Source organism: Nannobrachium achirus (genome assembly GCF_963921795.1).
Source record: "Nannobrachium achirus genome assembly, chromosome: 12".
In the NCBI taxonomy this organism is placed as follows: Eukaryota; Metazoa; Chordata; class Actinopteri; order Myctophiformes; family Myctophidae; genus Nannobrachium; species Nannobrachium achirus.
The window spans coordinates 9,736,196-9,745,690 of NC_137832.1; the positions used below are offsets into that span (position 1 = coordinate 9,736,196).

A 9,495-nucleotide genomic window follows, 5' to 3' on the forward strand; every position below is an offset into this window, starting at 1 on the left:
GGTTCCTTCTGCACGACGAGCGTGTTCAGCTCTCTGTTGTTCTCCCTGGCAGGCAGTGTAGTGGAGCCAGGGGCGTCACACCAAATTCTGGGCCCTGGGTACAAGGATTCACTGCGGGCCCCCCATGAATGTAAACTATTGAAAAATAGCAGATATACAAGCTCACAGCCGCGCTGCAAGCTTGTATATCTGCTATTTTTGAAAAATCTTGAAAATATGTGCAAGAAACCTATGTCAAGGACCCCCAAGATGATATGTATTTGGCCACGGACCCCGATCTCAACATATTTAGTTCCAGGGACCCCCAGAAGCAAAATTTGAGTTAGAAATGTTTGCTTAAAAAATACATATATTCAAAGATTTTCACACATTTTCACAACTTTTCAAAAATAGCAGATCTACAAGCTCGCAGCGCGGCACTCGGTGCCGCGCTGTGAGCTTGTATATCTGCTATTTTTCAATAGATAAAGTTACTAGGGCCCCTCCACCTTGGGCCCTAGTAACTCAGTCCCACTTTCCTACCCCTTGTGACGCCCCTGAGTGGAGCACCGGTGTCCGGTCGGCTTGGGCCGGTCCAGGGGAAGGAGTGTGTCGTCCACTCTGGGCTCTCCCGGGGATGATAAAAGCTGCTTTATGGGCCTTTTATTGAGACACACACTCAGCCCCATTGTCTTTGAAGTGTCTCACTGCATCAGGCTGACACTGACGGCCTGAAGGAGCGAGGGACAAGGGCGTATCTGACACTGACAGATACAACAGTACGCCCTGTCCCTCAGTGCCTCGGCCATCATCTGCTTCCACACATTAGTGGAAAGTAATGTTGTTGTTATCTGACAGGAACCTCTTATCTTTATTATTTTTTTTATTTTTTTTTAAAGTAATGCCTTACTTCAGGGGTCTTCATCAGGGGGTCCCGGGACCCCTAGGGGGTCCTCAGACAGAGTTACTACAGGGGTTCCTCCAAATCTTTTCTCCTTTTTTATATTAAACACTTGAACCCTAGCGTCCATATTCTGAGAACTTTAGCCAAAAATAGCAGATCGACAAGCTCGCGCTGCGAGGCGTTGTGAGCTTTTAGATCGGCTATTTTTAGCAAAGAGCTTTGATGTAGAGGGGTAAAAGAGCAGACTATGTACAGGGTGAAAAGTCAAGGATTAAATATCTGTGGTTAAATATCTGAAAACACAAATTGACATGAATCCAAAATACACTGATGATTGTGCTGTCAAACAATGAAACTATATGGAATCTATGAACAGGTTGTGGGGGTCCCTGCTTCATCTCTCTCTCAACTAAGGGGTCCTTGGCCTGAAAACGTTGAAGACACCTGCCTTACTTGATTATAACTACAGTGTCACACAAGTAGCAAAAATTAGCTGATCGGTAAACTCAGATCAGCTCCTCCTTGAAACTCCTCTCCTATTTTATAGGACTATTGTATACCAAAACCTTTGAAAGGGCACATTTTGCATAACTAGCATGTTTACTTTTGGTACTATAAGTTTGACATTTTGATGGCAATACTTGTGTACTGTCACTCACATTTTTAAATGCAGGACTTTCACTTACTGTAGCTGTGACAGTGTGAGTATTTCTACATTGTGGTATTGGTCTTTTAGTTGAATCTATCGTGGTTAAAATGGAGTTTGAAGTTATAATGGGTTTGTATAGGAAGTTCCTGGAAGGGGGTAAAATGGGGGAAATGAATATTAAATATCTAAATAATGAATTAATAATTAAAAAAAAACTGTCCTGGGAGTTCCCTAAAGCCTGATTAGACGATAAAATCACAAAAAAAGTTTTTTTGAAAGTGAAATATCCCTTTAAGTAAAACAAAAAAAGAAAACACTGCTTTTCGACCGTCATCTTTTTCATCCTGGATATCCTCTCCAACCTCCCCGATTTCCCCGAATACGCTCCGAGGCATCTGTGTGTGCCCCCTCTTCCCCCCACCCTGCGGCGGCGCTTCCCATACGGTGTGTTTTGCCAGCGGAGGAAGCGCGTGGATAGCAGGGGTTACAGCCGCTCTGCTTCCAGGGTTTGTGTGAGAATGTGCTGACGACGCTGGACGACCTTGGTGCACAAAGAGGGCAAAAGAGTTGAACCTGGAGGGAGGAGGCTCGGGCTGTCACGACATGACATTTTACATGACGATTAATTGTCACTCGAATAATTGGCGATTAACGATTTAATTGTGTTTTTGTCGTTGATAATTACATTTCTGTTTGGCTTTTAGGCTTTGAAGTTGCACATGGCAGATATGACACAAAAACCTAAATACATGAAGAAATTACTGACATATTTGACAACTTACTACTTAAAAAATAACATTGATAGTGGAAATAGCCGATCTACAAGCTCACAACGCGTCGCGATGCGACGCGTTGTGAGCTTGTAGATCTGCTATTTCCACTATTTCTGACATTTTTCAACATTCACGATTATGACGATTATGACAAAATAATTGCGATAAGGTCAAATAATCACGATTAGACGATTATGTAATAATTGTGACAGCCCTAGAGGAGGCTCCGTGTGGTCATAAAGTTTAGAAGGCAAATACAAGGAAGGTTTTGAGGGATGTCACTACATCTGCTACTCAGCGCACGTGTACACACGCATGCATGCACGCATGCACGCACGCACTTATTTTTACTTACGCACACACACAAACGCACGCACACACACGCACAAAATAGCGTTGCTGTCGGGTGGAAACCTCGTATCTCCAAGTTTCACATTTGTACGTTCTTCCGCAAAGTAAAGCCCTGCTTCATCATACAAGGCCGTCGCACAAAAGTAGTGAAAACAGCAGATCGGTGCGAGGCGTTGTGTGCTTGTAGATCGTCTGTTTTCACTAGTTTAAATATTTTTTTTTTAAATGATAAATGCAAAACGAACGGTTTTGGACATACAGGGTTTTCACCCGACAACGACGATATGGAAAGTCTTAGTCTCAGAGCAGCAGCAGTAGCAGCAGCAGCATCATTTCGGTTATATTTGTGGCCTGGCCTGGTTCCCCTGGCTGCTTGGATGAACATGCAGCCAACAACTACGCCACACAGTGTCACGTTTCACCTCTGAGGAGGGGTTCTCCTACCCCCCCCCCCCCACCCCCCACCCCCCCTCCAATCTAACCCAGAACATCCCACTGAACATCAACCAGGACGAGCACATCACCAACAAGCGTCTGTACAGGGAACTACCAAGTGTATCAGAGAAGACAGCAGCCAGAAGGATGAGTCTATGGCTGGCCACCGACACAGAGAACTCACGGACAAAAAGCTTGTACTGTAGGAACCAACACGCGGGTATCGATCAAGAGGATGTCCTAAAACTACCTACGTGGACGTACGGTACTAAAGAAAGATACTGGTGCAGAAAGCACAATGGAGCTGGCCAGGTGTATAGAGAACCCAGATGACTGGAGACGCTAATGGAGGGCTCGTCTGAGGACGACGTAGGGAGAAGAACATAGGTTTAGAATGATACGATCTAAACATCATAATACATCTACATGTCGTGCTAATTGTTCACGCTGTTCCACAAAACAGGGAGAATTTAGGATGGCCGAAAACAACACATTTTCAGTCGTGAGATTTGTTTTAATCCTTGTTGCTGACTGTGCACTGTGCACACGTGTGTCTGTACGTGTGTGTGCGCTTGTGTGTGTGTGTGTGTGTGTGTGTATGTGTGTGTGTGTGTTTTCTTTGTGTGTGTGTGTGTGTGTTTGGCCATTACATGTGGTCTGTCATTACCTTTTCAGGACAGGCATATTATTATAGGCTGTGTTCTGTGACTCTCAACCTTTTGGAACTCAACGACCCCCGGTTTGATATTGTTGCTGTTGGCAGGAAAATCTTTTATCTCCATATTTAAGCTTTTTACGTCAAGGATTCATCATGCTGCACAGACATGTAACAAAAAATAGCTGATCGATGAGCTCATAATGAGTCACATTGATCGCTTTGTGAGCTTGTTCATCTGTTATTTGTTGCTACTTTTGAAGACTAGAGGTTCGCACCTCTGATCCAATATACTCCAATATGTGGAGAACTCTGTATCTGTCAGTCGCTTTTATGCCCATACATGGAGACCCCTGATGTCATCAGTATATATTGCACTATATGGGCATGACTGTCCGCTTTTGTACCCATATATGGAGCTGACTGATTTGTTTACGCTTGATGCCATGACGGCACATTGAGGTTAGACAACACACTACACATTTTGGGCGTAGCTGCGTTATGATGTTTAAAAATGAAGTTAAGTGTCTGAATTTCATAAATCTATCCAAAGAAAAGTATTAGCAAATTAAGAGCTTGTGACTACTGTATATCGTCGTTGTCGGGAGGAAACCTTGTATCTCCATGTTTCAAAGAAAACAACGGATACAAGCACACAACGCCTCGCGGTGCGTGGTGTTCTTGTAGATCGGCTGTTTTCACTAGTTTAAATCATTTTTAAAATGAAAAATGCGAAACGAACGGTGTTTGGACATACAAGGTTTCCACCTGACAACGATGATATAATAACCACATTGGAACCACTGCAACACTGGTTCCTTTTGTCCATTTCCTGAAAAGTAATGATTTTGGACATACATGGTTTCCACATACAGTACATTCCATACATACAAGGAGATAATTTGGTTCCATTTGTCCTCCTTAAAAGCCAGTCCACGGTCCACGCCAATGCATCTCCTTACAACCATTCAGTGGGAGTTGCAAGGAGTTTCATTGGTGTGGTCTGACCTCTAGGGTCCATTTGGAGCCCTTGGCAGTCCCCCAGGCAGGGCGTTGAGAACCAGTTGTCTTATGTGAGCTATAGCAGCAGGTTCTCAGAGTTGATGTTGTGGAACTCTAGGGTGACGCAGAATACTTTGAAAAACAGTTGGAATAGTTGTGAACTTGTGACGCGTTGTGAGGTTTTAGATTGTATATTTTTGGTGAACATTCCCCCCAGAATGGGGATGCTAGGGTTCAAGTGGTTAAACGTAAAGTATAGTTATTTTCAGTCTGTTTTAATGGGAACAGATATTCACTCAAGTTTTTCCTCTCAGGAGGAAAGATTTGCATATTTTATGTGGCGTAATATGGCATACGATTCTAAAAATGAACAGTGCAATTCAGGGGTGCTGTGGATGTACACTCTATAAGTGCATTATTATAATTATACATTATAGCAGTAATGTGTTTATAATGTATTATAGAGGAGACCTTTAAGTAAAGTGTTTTTTTTTTTTTTGGGGGGTCAAAAAGGTGTGAGAACCACTGAGCTATCGTAAGGCGTCTGTCTGTGCAATGCAGCCACACCAGGCGGATGCACATAACATGCAGTTATGAGACAGCATGCAGTTTAAAGCCTTGTTAACGTCACACTGTGTTAGCCTGAAGTGGATCCTGTGTCTGCATGCCTTCCTTCATGATGGAGGATGATAGAGAGCACTCTGAAACCTCTTCTTAGGGTTAACCCATATGTTTGTGCTTTTCTTTTAATCGTAAATGAACAACACTACTTGATCATGCTACAGCGAACCACAAAAGCAGAAACAGTAGCAGATCCCCAAGCAAAACAAAAAAAAAAGACGCCTGCAAGATGTTTTAAGGCGCCTGCAAATAAAATATCAGACGGCTCAAGTAAATTTTGAATTCTGGACTTAATACTTTAAAGTAGGACTGTCATCTAAAGGGGTACTGTCACTTTAAAAAGTAATCTTAAAATATTAGTTAATATGTTTATGATGTCATTGTGAGAATGTGCAATCAAATTAATTTACTGTACTTAGACTACTACGAACCACAAAAGCATAAACAGTAGCAGATCCCCAAGCAAAAAGTTTTAAGACGCCTGCAAAAAAATATCAGACGGCTGTGAATCTCCAGTGCAAAGATAGTGCCAGTGGAATGTGGCTTGCTTTCACCCAAAATCAACACATAAGCAGAGAAGAGTAGCTGCAGGGCCTCAAAAACGAAAATGAAAGGAAATAAATCCGCTTGTGTGTTTTTGTGGCACATGACTTCAGGCCCAGCTTCCAGGCACCAAATCAGGATTTGACAAACGCTCGCCGAGGCAGTGAGCGACACGTGATGAGCGCTCATCATAGGCAGTAAAAGAGTTAACAAAGAAAGACATATCACTTGCACTCAGGAACGTGCTGGGCCCCTGATTCAGCCCGGGAAAAAGAGTTGTAGAGGCCCTCATTGCGCGCTATAGAGAGAGATCTCTCTCTATAGCGCTGCTGCTACTCAAAGATTTGTGACAAAGTGACAAGCCAGTGGGCCAATTACATGAGTTATATTAAGTTGTTGTCGGGTGGAAACCTTGTATGTCCAAAACAGTTTGTTTTGTATTTATCATTTAAAAAAATTATTTAAACTAGTGAAAACAGCCGATCTACAAGCACACAATGCCTCGCACCGCGAGGCGTTGTGTGCTTGTAGATCTGCTGTTTTCACTACTTTTGTGCGACAGCCTTGTATGATGAAACAGGGCTTTGCTTCGCGAAAAAATGTACAAAATGGAACGAAGGCCGACATTTAATTTTAAATTTTTTCCTAATGGCCGGCCTGGACCGGCCGGGAATGAGCCGGTCGTTCGGGAGTTGTCCCGCTTTTCCCAATGGCCAGCACGTCCCTGCTTGCACTTAGTAATAGGTACCGAAATTCGGTACCAAGCAGGAACCGATAAGCAGGTTCCTGGGTACTCAAAAATATACATATATATATTTAATTTTGGTACCACCTATCTGTTCCTAGACACACTAGTACAACAATATATGTTCAAATAAAGGCTTGATTACATTACATATACTGTATATATTCATAGACTAGTTTGCAACTGAGAATGGAATACAACCAACCTAAGGACTACACACCATTGAATGTCATCCAGACCTACTGCACATACAGTGTAAACAGAGCTGCTACCTTTTAAACACATTTTAAATTTGAGGCTTTTTTTCTTTTCTTTTCTTTTTTATACTATCGCATTGAGAAAAAAGAAATGCAAATTGTTCCAAAAAAAGCTTCATACCCTGTATATACTGTACATAACGACAAAATGTGACATAGCTCTGTTTACACAATGCTCTAGTCTAGCCCCTCCAACTGTATGTATGTTCCCCATTTTTGACTCAAAGAAGTAGGGTGGAGACCATTGTCTGACATCCAAGTCTTTGGATTTAATCCAATTGTATTCCTCCAGAGCTTCTGTCAGTTAGGAATTATCTTGGAAATACTGACTAGAATTTGAATAAGCAGTTTAAAGCTACTGTACAGTGTACACCATGTTAAGTTTTTGTGTGAATGAAAGTTTACTTGTATGGTAGAGTATATACAGCGTACTGTAACTGGTTGACTGGTGGTACTGCTGCCTGGATGTCAAAATGCAATTAATCCTCTGAGCAATCCTCTATTAGCTGGTGACATGGGTTTGAATCCGAGGAACTAAATCAAGTGTTTAGCTTTAAGTTAAGACACACTTACAGTCAACACGTTTTTCACACTTTATGCTGAGCAGTGGTGTAAAGTAACTAAGTGCATTTACTTACCTGTAAGTAATGTACTCAAGTACAACTTTGAGATATTTGTACTTTACTTGAGTATATCCAATTTCCGACATCAACTTTAGTTACTAGTTACTTTGTAGATTTTGATTATTATTTACAAAACATACATTACCCACTTCAGCCCTATATACATGTTGGCCATTTGAAATCAGCTGATCTACAAGCTCACAATGCGCAATGTTGTCTGACCCGTTTCCATTCACAAAATGCGCATTTAGTTTATTCGATAAAGCCTCAAAATCCACCTCCTCCAAGCGGATAAAAGTTTTCGCGGATCATTTTGAAGTGTTTCCATAAAAAGATTTAAGCGAAAAAGGCTTAATGCGCATTAAGAGGCTTTATGGAAACGGGCCGGGGAATCAAACGCGCGGCCTCCCAGTACTTCTAAAACATGACATTAACCCATTAACGGGGGAGGTCAGGGTGAACGTGGCTAAAGCATGGTAGCTGTACCGCCCGTGGCTTCCTGAGCGCACATCAAAGAGCGCGCTGGCTCCTGCCTCGTGCCTGCTCGCCGACCTCCGCTGTCTCTGAATTTGTTATCTATCGGAATGACACGCACGCACGCACACACTCATGTACGCAGACAGCCCGGAGGTCTGCATGATGTGCACATTAGTGCACATCATCATTACCACTCACACAATGAGGTTGTTAAAGCTCTGACACAATGATCACAGAGCAGAGAGAGAGAGAGAGAGAGAGAGAGAGAGAGAGAGAGAGTGGAAATAAACATCAGGCGTTTGTACTTTCTCCTCCTGCATTATTTCCTGTGAGCCCCGACGCTCAGTGCAGCTGGTGGTAAAAACATACTCTTAATGCAGTCACTGTCAGGAAAAAGAAGAACTTTTCCGTGTCAAGGACGCCTCAAATTGATTATTATTATTTGGCCGTGGATCCCCATCTGAAAAGGATTTGTGCCGGTGGGGGAAAAAAAGGGATTTTTCACAATAATAGCAGATGTACACGCTCGCAGCACGGCACGAAGTGACACAATGTGAGCTTTTAGATCTATAAAAAAGTTGTATAAAAAATGCCTAACAAGTTTAGGGATGATAAAGGCAGCAGCGCCCAAGATAGGGCCCTTAACAATTTCTCTGCCATTTTAAACATAGCTGTAGTAAGCAGCTGCCAAATTGTCCTTACCTTTTAACGTGGGCACGCGCACGCATCGTGCACAATCTGTGCGCGACTCATCTAGTAGACGTGTAGACTCGGTGACAAGCTTTCGAATACAAAAAACCCCATTGAAAAAGACATATCCGTTGCCAGAGATGGGAAAAGTACTCACGTTCTGTACTTAAGTAAAAGTAAAAGTACTTGCGAAAAAAACGACTTTGGTAAAAGTAAAAGTACTCATTCCAAATAATTACTCAAGTAAAAAGTAAAAAGTACGTGCTTTGAAAAGTACTTTTAAAGTAAAAGTAAAAGTATTTTTACCGTATATTTCTAGAATTTTAAGGATATTAAAATTAAAAGATCCCCACCAAACATACGTCTTAAAACTGGCCCAGAATTGGTTTCCTACTATGATGTGAAATCTAAATGTAGCAGTGTTTTTTTAGACTGAGTACCAGTTATAGATAATATTTGACTCTCCAAGAACAATCATTATTATTATAAAAAATATATGTAATCCCACGATTTTGTAACCCATTTTTTAAAGTGCCAATTGACCACCAAGTAGGCCTACACCATTATGACTGATGTTAAAATACAGATAAGGTTTCCTAATAAGAATGTCGTTTTCATTGTTCAATTATAATTATAATACATCTCACATCCACAGACAGACAGATTTCTGACTGTTATACTTTAAGATGTTTTGCATGTCTGTCAGAGGACCCCAATGTAAACAAGCCATACAGACTGTATGGATGATAATCATACAGGAGTGCGTTTGCTATGCGAACTGCTAATCAAGT

The 9,495-nt window shown here is 41.9% G+C and overlaps 1 protein-coding gene across 3 annotated transcripts in view; it reads left to right on the forward strand.

Moving 5' to 3' along the window:
• The window catches only part of LOC308296336 (cell surface hyaluronidase-like), a 156,203-nt gene that overhangs the window by 34,357 nt on the left and 112,351 nt on the right, over positions 1 to 9,495 (forward strand). The gene's annotated exons all lie outside the window — the stretch shown is intronic.